The following is an 11,123-nucleotide window of genomic DNA, read 5'->3' as shown; positions in this document are numbered from 1 at the left end:
CCTTGGGCAAGTCATAGCCCCGCTGGCCAGAACCTCATCTGAAACACGAGAAGATGACCGGGAGACTTGTGGCCTCTAAGGTCCAGCTGTGGGGTTCTGTGCTTTCCCTTGCCTGTGAAGACTTGAGTAACATTCCATAAAAAAGATCTTAAGCGTGTTCCGGTTCCCACCTGCAGACAGACTGGGGCTGATGAGGAAACCTAGGAGTTGGAGAATCTGACTCATCCTAAGGTTGATCTAAAACTAAAAGCATTTTTGCCCCTGGAAGTAGCCCGCTCCTCATTACTGGAAATGTGGGAGTGGAAGCCGGGTGACAACGTGGTGGCCGAGGTTAGACTGCGTAACATCTGGGCTCTCCATGACTGATGGGTTGATGATTAATTGACTTATTCGTGCATTCGTTTGCTCACCTTCTTGAGCCCCTACCACGTGTCTGTCATAACAATGGGGTTTAAATGCATCCTAAGATTCCCAGCCCCGTGACTGAGGTGTCCCCCACCCCTACCCTACCCTCTCCTCCCATGAGGTGGCGGGTGGTGCAGGTCAGAGGGGTTTTCCTGGAAACTCCTACCCCTGCGTGTAGGACCCTCTCCTTTCCCCCAGCTTCTAGTGTCCTGGATTCTCAGGTCACCAGGAAAGGTTCTGGAAGGGAGGAGGAGGGAAAAGCTCCACTAGGAGATGGAAATTAGAGGGCAGCTGGAGGGCTCCGTATACATGTGGCATCTTGGCAGCTGCAAACAGCTGCGCTGTTTTTATGGACGGCTGCAGAGATTTCTCTGGGAGAAACAGGCAGAGCTGACTGCATCTCCTCCCTCCCTGGGGGGCCCTCCCAGGCAGCAGCAGTGCAGAGCCCATGGGCCCGACGGGCCCTCTCTGAGTCTTAGAACCACTAAGCTAAAATAGCATTCTTCTAGAAACCTCTATGCTGCAGAGAAGGCATTCTCTTCTTCATCCCTTTCTCTACCTTGTTGCCCATAACACAGACATGATGTCCGGCACTCAAGCAGCCACTTTGTGCCATGAGGTAAAAGTCAAATGCTGAGATTAGCGGAGCAAGATGGAGGGGGCAGGGTCCCTGACCCCTGACTGCCAGCTCAGGACTTTTTACATAAGAAAGGAAGAAATTTCTTTCTGTTTGAGCTACAATTCTCTTGTTTTTTGTCCTTCGTAATTGAACCTAATCCTAACAGCCCTCTTCCCTCTGGGACGAAGATAACATAGTGTGGCCACAAGCTGGTCTGCTTATCTTTAACAACCTTTGGGCGCTTAGCATCACGCTATGAACAGCTACACACAGGCTTCCCCTCTGCTCATGCCTGCTCAGATCCCATCTTCCCTGAGGAGAACTCTCCCCCACCCCCTGCCCGCCCTCCTCGAGAGCAGCACCGTAGCCGCACGTGGAGGCTCGGCGTTTGCTGTCTCCACAAAATAACAAAGTCAAGAATGTTTGCAGCTCATCAAGTAAAATACCTGTGAATTCTTAATACTCACAAGATTGTCTTAAGGAATAGGGGAGAAAGAAGGTGAACGGGGAAGTGTTGGCAAACCCGCGTAGAGAGACAGAGATCACGCAGCTCCTGACGGGCTGAAGCCCGACAACATCCTCCTCTGCCGACACCCTACCTGGTGTGCTTCCATGATTTTTTAGGGAACCCCAGAACCCCAACCCCTGTACGTAATCTGGGTTCTAGTCTCAATTCAGCAGCCTAGTTAGCGTGACCCCAGGAACGTCACTGCTCCTTCTCGGTCTCGGCCTGGCTGGCCCTGCCCTTTCTCCAGATTTCTGTGCAAGCGGCAGCCCACCAAGGGGGCCTGCCCTCTCCAGCCTTTCAAAGAGCAGCCCGTGCCCCAGAGCCTCCTTTTCTTACCCTGCTTTACTCATCTCCATAGAATTTATTTTCATCGGGCTCACCCAGCACGCACATCTTCCCTTTCTCCCCCATGGAAGCTCCACATGGAGTTATTTTGTTCACAACTTTATCCCCAGAGCCTAGAAGGGTTCCTGGTACCTAGTAGGTGCTCAATAAATGCCCGTTAAATGAATGGACATACAGGTCTGTTATTGGAGAAATCAAGTGTGTCTGCCCCAGGTGGCGGCTTGCCTGGCTGATCTCCCTCCCACACACCAAGGTGAGGCTGGAAACTGCAGAGTCTGAGGAGGTCGCTAATTACAGCTATCGCAGCTTTTCAGCCAGCTCTGCCCTTAGTGCCGCCTCTTTCTTGATTAGAAGATCCTCGAGGGTTGGGGTCCCGTCGAATCCATCTTCTAAGTCTATGCAGCTATCATCCCCCTGCATGTCTACACCTCTCCATCCATCCATCCATCCATCCATCCATCCATCCATCCATCCATCCATCCATCCAACTACTCATCCTTCATCTCTATCCGTCCACCCATCCATCCATCCACCCACTCATCCCTCCACCTCCTTCATCTCCTATTAATCACTTCCACCACGTCCCACCTCATTGTATCGGCTTCTACGAAGCTTGGTGCCACAGCGGGGAGGTCATGGGTTCAGCGACAGCACACCCCGGCATCGCTACCTCCTGCCGCACGACCTGGCAGAGCTGTCGTGTAGCGTCGGTGAGGACCAAGCGCTGCTCTTGGTACCTACTGCACCCTCGGTCAATGGTAGGGGTTATTTATTTATTTATTTTTAACTCTCAGCATCCAGCAAATGGTTGATCACAGTACGGTGGAGGGAAGATGGAAACAAATGAAAGAATGAACGCAAAATCACAGAGGAATTAAGAGTTCAGCTGCAGCCAACGCAGGCATTTGTATTCCAGGCACTGCCCCATTATTCTACTCAATTAACCTGGCAATCTTTCAGGCAGATATTACTGTCCTCCTGTTACAGATGAGGAAACAAGGGCTCGGCGAGGTTTCACACCGCCCCCTGCCCCGCCTGCTCCCTGGTGCACAGTTCTGTAAATGGCTACAGTCCCCGAACCCAGAACTGCCAGTTGGTATGGCCGTGTTGATAAGTTCCGCTCAATTGATCCATTCACGCATTGTCTCCAGATTTTTGGTGATATAAAATAGCCAAGTTTTGCTCAGATTTTGGTTTGGGGTGGCTATTCAATCCTGCCCCATGCCACTGTGGTCTGAAGACATGGACGTCTGGTGGGGCATTGGTGGGGGTGTCATTCCAGGGGCCCTGTTAATCTAGGACCGGCCTCATAGACAGTGAGAAGAGGCTGGCTGGGGATCGGGGGTTCAGCATCACCTCAAACCTTCTCATGTGGCTCCATACAAACGCCGAGCCCACACTTTCGTAATCGACAGTCTCACTTCCACAGAGCAGAGGTGGTGAAACTGTGGCATCAGGTAACGACATCGCTCACCATTCTGCAGGCTCAAATTTTGAGTTTCATTTTCGGCTACCTCAGCCATGTGGCTGCAAGAATTAAGAGGCACTCTAGCTTAGAAGTCCTCCGTTTTCGATCTGGGTCTTGAGCCAAGAATTTAGGACTTAGGAGGTTGTCTTCTGCGTCTTCAACTGGCCGGCACAGTGAGAACAAGCTGCCCGCACCACAGTCTGGTTCCTTGGCCCTTTCATTCTCCCTCGAGTCCGGATTCTCGGTCTCGAAGCCATGCCTTCAACGGGCTCTTCGCCATTCCAGGTGATTCCAGAACCTGAATTCTCTTTTCTCTCTCTATGCCATGGGATTCCAGGTCCCATCCCTTATTACATGCCGGACTTTGACTGTCTCCAGCCCAAGCAGTCCAGATAATCCACCCCAGCCTTTCTGAACTTCCTCCAACATCCATTGCCTGCAACCACTCTTGGCACCAATTTCTATATAAGGCAGCATTCTTAGTCATGGGCATCAGAAACCAACTCTGGTTAACTTAAGCAGAAGAGGATGTTCAAAGAATAGATGTTCAAAAGGGTATTCGAAGAATGTTGGGTGACTCATGCATCATGACTGAGCTGGAGACCCGGGCTTGTGGTATGCAAACAGGATCAATACTCTCAGAGGGCCGTGAGGTCAGCACTACAAACACCGGCAGGATGCTGGAGCCCCGGCGACCAGCCCAGCACGTCCCACACCTGACACCAGCACTCACTAGGCACCGCTAACCTAGGGGCTCAGCAGGGAGGCCCTCTGCCTCTTTGCCGTAGGAGTTGTAGGAGTTCCGTTTTCAGATCTTGGGTTGGTGCCTCTGACTGGCGAGCCTCGAAGGCCCCAGCGGTAAGGGTGGCTGTTTTGACTCGTTTTGTTTTGTTTTCCGTTTCTATAGAGGGGGCTGGTCCATGGGTTAAAGACCTATGACGTGGGGTTCAGGGAGCAGGTGGGCAAAACGACGGAACAAAACAACAGCCCGACGTCTGTCTCCTGCAACACGCTTCTTTCATTTCCTCCAGGCTAACCCAGGGTGAGATGACCCGCCCCAGTCTCTATTTGATTGTCAACTCGAGGTCGAAGAATCACAACTATTTCACTTACTGTTGGGCCCTCGGATCCTTGCACAGTTGCAGGCACCTCGTGGGTCTTTCGATGACAATATGAATCAGTCCAGGACGCGGCGGGGCAGAGGGGCAGGGCGGAGTGAGTGAGGCGCTCACCTCAGGTGCAAAGTTTCAGGGGACATCAGAAACTCGGTGATCACGATACATATTTTAATATATATATATTTTTTATATTATACATATATATTCTTTTCCTCCTCCCTCTTATGCTCCTTTTGCTGATGCCCCGCCCTGGGAGACGATAAGCTCCGTGGAGTAGAAATGGGAGGACCATAAAAGCAACCCGTTGGATTGCCTTTGCCTGTGAATAGGAAAAGCGTGGGAAAAGGGGTTGGTAGAAGAAAAAGTGGAGGTGCCAGGGATTGAACCAGGGACCTTGTACATGCGAAGCACATGCTCTACCACTGAGCTACACCCCCAACTCCAATGTTTCCTCTAATAAAAATTAATATAAAAATTCTGAAATGAACCAAATACCAAACCTCGATTAAAGACGAGATCCAGCCTTTCACTTGCCTCTCCCTCATCTGGGCCCCGGCAGGCCCTTTATTTAAATTAAAGGTAAATATCTTTATTTAAAATTTCGTGTCGGAGGAGAGTGCTTCGCTCACCTCACCCTAGGCCTGGCCCTGCTGTCCTGGCTCCATTGTCCTTCCGTGGCCTGGGTTTCATTCTCTCTGGCCCCACTCATCAAGAACTTTCTCCTGGGTTCCCTGCCCCCCTCCCCAAATATTCTGCCACAGTCCACCTCATTCTCAGCTGTCCCTGCAGCCTCCTGGGGGCCGAGCAGTCAAGTCACTCCTTTGCTCAAAACCTTCTGTGGCTCTTGTCCCCAAATGAGGGTCACACTCACCATTAAGATGTGCGAAGCGCTCAGCCCTGATCTACGTTCCGGCTTTTCCCTTCCCAGCTGCCCTGCACGCAGCCTACCCTCCTCTTTGCTGTTCAGGCTGTACCTTCTCTCTTTATCCCGTGAAGGGCCTTCTCCGCATCTCAATCCCACTGACCAGTCTTCAAGGTCAACCTCCAAGTTGCCGTAAAAGTGCCCCCGCAGGAATGTAAAATGGTGTAGCCACCGTGGAAATCAGTATGGCAGTTCCTCAGAAAATTAAACCATATGATCCAGCAGTCCCGCCTCCGAATACATACACAAAAGAATCGGTAGCAGGATCTCCAAGGGATATTCGCACACTCATGTTCATAGGAGCATCATTCACAACAGGGGGAAATAACCCAAGTGTCTGTTGACGGATGAATGAATAAGCAACATGTGGTTTATACACACAATGGAATATTATTCAGCCTTAAAAAGGAAGGAAATTCTGATGCATCCTATAATGTGGACGAAACTTGAGGACATTATGATCGGTGAAATAAGCCAGTCCAAAAAAAAAAAAAAGGCAAAACCTGTATGATTTCACTTAAATGAGGTACCTAGTAGAATCAAATTCATAGAGGCAGAAAGTAGAATGGAGGTTCCCAGGAGCTGTGGGAGCGGGAAGTGGGGAGTTAGTTTAACGGGTAAAGAGTTTCAGGTTTGCAAGAGAAAAAAAATTCTGGAGATGAATGTGGTGATGGCTGCACAACAATATGAATGTACCTAAAACCACTGAATTGTGCACTTGAAAATGGTTAAGATGGTAAATTTCATGTTACATGGGTTTTACCACAATAAATAAAAAACTTGGGGGAATCAAAGGCTTGTGGCCAGAAATGAGCTTTATCGCCTCTGAATCTAGAAATTAGCTTTATCTCCTCTGGATCCCTTTATCTCCTCAGGATCTGGTACGTTTGCTGTGTCTCACAGAGCAAGGAGAAGTTGGCACGTGGCCTGAGGTGATTGGGAAGGATGCCTTACAGAAGGGTGTTGGGGTGAACCTGGCCTTGAGGCAGGCTTGCCTGCAACAGATGGGCCAGGCCTGCAGGGATATTGAGCATGGCCAGGGCCAGGAGGTGGGGCGGGCAGGACTATGTCCTAGGAGGAGGTCGGGGCCAGGCAGGGAAGTCGAGGATGGAGCGGTGGTATGGGTTAGACTGTGGCACTTCCGAGCCAGCTGAGGGAGGAGGACCAGGGGGGCCCTGGGTTCTGGGAGGACATTTTGGCCACCTATGTTCTCCTGGAAAATCAGGCAGCTCCATGGGACGCTGGCTTAAAGGATGAGGGAGGGGACTATAGGACTGTATGTGGACCCAGGGTGGGGCTGCCTGGTCATTCATCCAACAAACAAATGTTTACTGAGCACCTACTATGTGCCAAGCCCTGTGCTGAGTGCTGGGATGCAGCTGAGAACAGGAGAAAGTTCCATGTGGAACTGGGGGTCAGAGGGCAATGGAAGCGGATGGAAGAAATGGGCACGACACTCGGGGCCAGTGCCGATGGACACACTGTGTGCGAGACAGAGAGCTGCGACCTCCGCCCCCCAGGGCCTTAGCCCAGTGGAAGAGTGCATTTGGCTCCCTTCTCTGTGGGTTTATGGTGGCTGGTCTGTGTGTCTGTGTGTCTGTGTGCACAGCTGTCTGTGGGCGTGGCTGTGAGGGCACCCGTGTTTCACTGGCAGCTGTGTGTGTGTGTGTGTGCGTGTGTGTGCGTGTGTGTGCGCGCGTGTGTGTAAGGAGGGAGGCAAGAGCTGTGACTCAGACCTTCCCCGGCTGTGGCAGAAACTGAAGTCTGGGGGGAGGATTCTCCAACACACCTGTCCCCTTGTCCCTGGGGTGGGGATGGGGTGCCCTGCGGGCGCCTGTGGCTGTGGGAAGAAGGTCCTGGTGCAGCCAGAATGTGTTTGTGTTTCCTGGGTGATTGACGACCGAGAGCAGGATGTCTTGCCGTGACAGATGTAGGAATGTTTCTGCTAATCGAAGCGGAAAGCAGGGGCGTGGGGGCCGCTGCCTGAGGCCTCCCCCAGCTCCGCGCCGTGGCCACCTGTCCGGAGCCTGGGAAGTGGTTGGGCAACGCTAGGGAGACTCTCCTAGACCCAGGGACTCCTCCGCTCACCTCCACATCCCAGGAGTCTCTGGTCAGGCTCCCCTCACCTGTCCCACACCTAAGCGAGAGAATGGGGTCCAGGGTTCAGCCAAGGGGATGATCCAGGCTGTGGAGGGGGTTTGGGGTGGGGGAGTGGAGCACCGGGCATCTGTGGGGAGCATGGAGGGCAAAGTTCATTTTTCTAGGCAGATCCAGGGTCTCCTCTCTCTTTTCTGAGTCATGGTACAATAGACACCCAGAACAGTCAGCGATGGTGAGAAGTTACCCCAGCAGAGAAGCAGAGGCAGGCCCCAGGTCTCAAGGGGATGGCATGGTCGTCCCAGCCTGAGCCGCCCGGCCACAGGCCACACGGTCTCCCAGCCCATCACTCTCCTGCTCATGGCTCATGAAGCTCGCGTCCCGGGTGGGGTAGGGTGAGGATGGGGCAACAGATAGCATGACCACACAAAGCAGCGTGGTCCGGGCTCTGCCTGGCTCTAGGTTCTGGCCATTCATCTAGGAAACCAGGCGACCCCATCCCGTCTGCGCACAAGCCTGTGGGTGGGTGCGGTCCCCGAATGCGGTCGGGCGGGGTGGGGGGCGGGGGGTATTGATGGTTGATTGCCCATCTGTATGGCTCCTGCCCCTAAGAACTCCCTGGGAGGCTGTGGTTGATACCTGTCCAGGGGTCGCCCGCCCCCCTGCTCCTCCCGTGTCCCAGTGACTTCTTCAGCATGGGCCTGTGGGGCTTGCGAGGGAGGGAAGGACTTGACCTGGTGACTTGCCTTGTTTTCCAAGCGAGCGCAGGCAGGACGCCCTGGACTCCTAACCCTGGCCCTGGCCCAGCTGTGTCCAAAGTCCCTTTCTCAGGCTTGGCTCTGAGACGCCTCTTCTTCTCCCCTTCTCAGTCTCCCCCATGAAGATCGGGAAGAGGGAGGTGCCTGTGAATCACCCTGTGATTCATGGGAGGCATAGCCAGGTGTGTGTGCGTGCGCACGTATGTGCGTGTGTGCATGTGTGTGTGCGCGTGTAAGTGTATGCATGTGTGTGCATGTGTGTGTGCGTGTGTGTGGGGGGAATGAGCCTGAGCTGGGGTCGGGGGACATGCCTTGGCTTTCTCACTTTTAATAGTAGAGCTCACTGAAGCCAGATTCCTGTTGAGGAGGCCACTTGGTCACAACATGGGTTGATCACCTTGAGTAGAGATGGGTTAGCAGGTTTGTCTTGACCAAGGGGTGCTGACCCTGCAAATGCGGGAACCCAGTGGTTGTTTGGATGGTTGCCTGGGGAACACTAGATTCGTCCCCAGAGAAAAGTGCGAGATCAAATATGATTGATTGGACGGGGTAGGGGGGTCTGGGATTCTATGCCATATGACAGGGCCTCTCAATCATTAATGCACAAAATAATCCCCTGGGGATCTTATTAGAATGCAGATTCCGACTCAGCAGTTCTGGGGTAGGGCCTGAGACTCTGTAGTCAGATAAGCTCTTAGGTGAGGCCAACGCTGCTGGTCCAGGAACCACCCTTTGCGAGGTGAGAACAAGAATGTTTCCAAGGGAAAACTCTGGGTCAGCTCAGCAAGGTTCCTGGCCCTGAGCCAGTTGTGAATCTTCCAGGCAGGTCCTGGATCAGAGCTGTATAGGATGGGATCACTCACCTCACGCCAACTCTATGTCCTGCCCTTGTTCCCCCAAGACCTGCTGTGTGCATCTGAGGGACACACATTGGGGAGAATCGCAGACCTTGGGGAGCCGAAGTCCAGTAGGGGAGATCATGGAGTTAGTGTTGTTCCCATTTTTCAGATGGAGAAAACTGAGGCCACACAGTGGGGAGGAACTAACTGTAAATCCCAAGAGGAATCGGCAGGGCCCTCTTGCTCTTGGGGCAAGGTTCTTTCACTCCCCATCCCAGAAGAGAGTTCGCAGGAGAAATAGGGGTCATGGCAGGGGGCTGGCCACCCTGGACCTCCTGCAGGTCCAGAAGGGGCCTGAAAACTTCCATTTTATTGAAGCTTTTAGTTATGTTGAAAGCATGAAGAAATATCCACATAGGATTGGTGAAGTCATGTGGTGTTTTAGGTGTCTGACTGATCAAACGCACGCTTAGGACACAACACACCACGCAATGATTGGATGTGGATCTTTATTCGTAAATAACCTCAAAAGTCAAAGTAGGTCTTCCCTGAATACGAGGCCCAAGCCCAAGGCCTCCTGACTCCGAGCTGGTGACAGAACCTTCTGTATGCGACCAGGAGCCTGGGATGAAGAATGGAGGTGGAAGGTCAGGGTGGCGGAAGGACCAGGGGGCCGGCGTGGACGCGAGCTCTGACGGGCAACGGTGTCTGAGTCTGTTTTGCTTGCTGCTGTTCCTGCGGAGTCTAGAACGGTGCCTGGCCCACAGCGGGTTCTCAGCATGTGTCGTTGGATGAGTGACGACTGAGCCGGGGTGTGGCTGTGGGGACGGAGAGAGGGCACTGGGACGGGGGACTCTCGTCCCCATTCCTCCAGGTGCAGAGGGGGCTCCCCTTTCCTCCAGGTGAGGCTGAAAGGAGAGTGGTTCCTGGGTTCCAATCCTGGCCGCGTGACAGGGCAGCTCAGTTCCTTTCTCTAAGCGTCAGCGCCCTGGTCTGTTAAACAAGAGGAGTATGTCACTTTACACCTCCAGGGTCTCAAGGCAGCATCGGAGAATCTTCTCGAGTCCTTCCTATCTCTAGGACTCAGAGGAAAGATGGGGAATGGGTTATTCTGTGGGGGGCACAGAGACAAAAGGGACAGAGGGATGTGTCCCCTAAACCCCTAAGCATCTCAAAGATGCGGGACCGTGATAGTGACGACCAGTGGAGAGCTCGTGTGAGGTCCCCCGCCCACCAGCACGTGCCGTGCATTGCTATGGTTTTCAAATCATCCCCGCAATTAGACCTCCCTCAATCAGTTATACCCCTCTCACCGAAGCGGGGCCGTTGGTGAGCTCCAGTTCTTTGTCTTAACATAGGGGTATCTGAGAGTGATGTTCCATATTTTGCTATGGCAGAATTTCCACACACGGGGTCCCTCACTTTTCACTGGATTCCAGCTGGCTTGTGCCAACCCAAACGTTTGGCTGGCCCCCCACAACTGCTCCTTAGAGACCCCGTGTTGGCCCTCGTGATTTACCTACTTCCCCGCCAGCCCTCCCACCGTCTGTGTCCTCACCCACCCTGGAGGTCCAGCGCTCCAGTTTATACTTCCTGATGTCGACATTTCTCCTTTTTTCAGCATTTAAAACATGTGCCTGCCTTTAGCCCCTGACTCCCGTCCATCCTCTAAGTTTGTTCACAGACTGACGGCAGCAGGATCAGGCGCCTCAGCTCCCCAGCCGCGGCTGGCCTCTCGGTAGCAGCTCTAGTCCCTGATGCCAGGCACTGGTCACAGCTCCCACCGAGCAGAGGCTGAGGGCAGAGGGCTAAATGTCCTTTTAAAATTAAGCTTTTTGTTTTGAGACAATTGTAGATTCGCACGCAGTTTTAAGAAATAATAGCAGAGAGATCTATGTATCCTTTACCTGGCTTCCTCCGATGGGAACATCTTGCAAAACTGTAGCACAATGTCACAACCAGGACATTAATATTCATACAGTCAAGGTACAGCATTGTCGCCACCACAAGGATCCCCACCCCCGCATCATGTGGCCCTTTTATA

The 11,123-nt window shown here is 52.9% G+C and overlaps 1 non-coding gene across 1 annotated transcript; it reads right to left on the bottom strand.

Annotated features, from left to right (window-relative positions):
- Positions 1-4,828: 4,828 nt before the first annotated feature.
- TRNAA-CGC lies at positions 4,829-4,900 on the bottom strand. The gene has a single exon. It is a non-coding gene; the product is annotated as a tRNA-Ala (tRNA).
- Positions 4,901-11,123: the final 6,223 nt, after the last annotated feature.

This window comes from Rousettus aegyptiacus, unplaced genomic scaffold, assembly GCF_014176215.1.
Source record: "Rousettus aegyptiacus isolate mRouAeg1 unplaced genomic scaffold, mRouAeg1.p scaffold_m13_p_2, whole genome shotgun sequence".
In the NCBI taxonomy this organism is placed as follows: Eukaryota; Metazoa; Chordata; class Mammalia; order Chiroptera; family Pteropodidae; genus Rousettus; species Rousettus aegyptiacus.
This window is presented reverse-complemented; position numbering and strand designations above follow the sequence as displayed.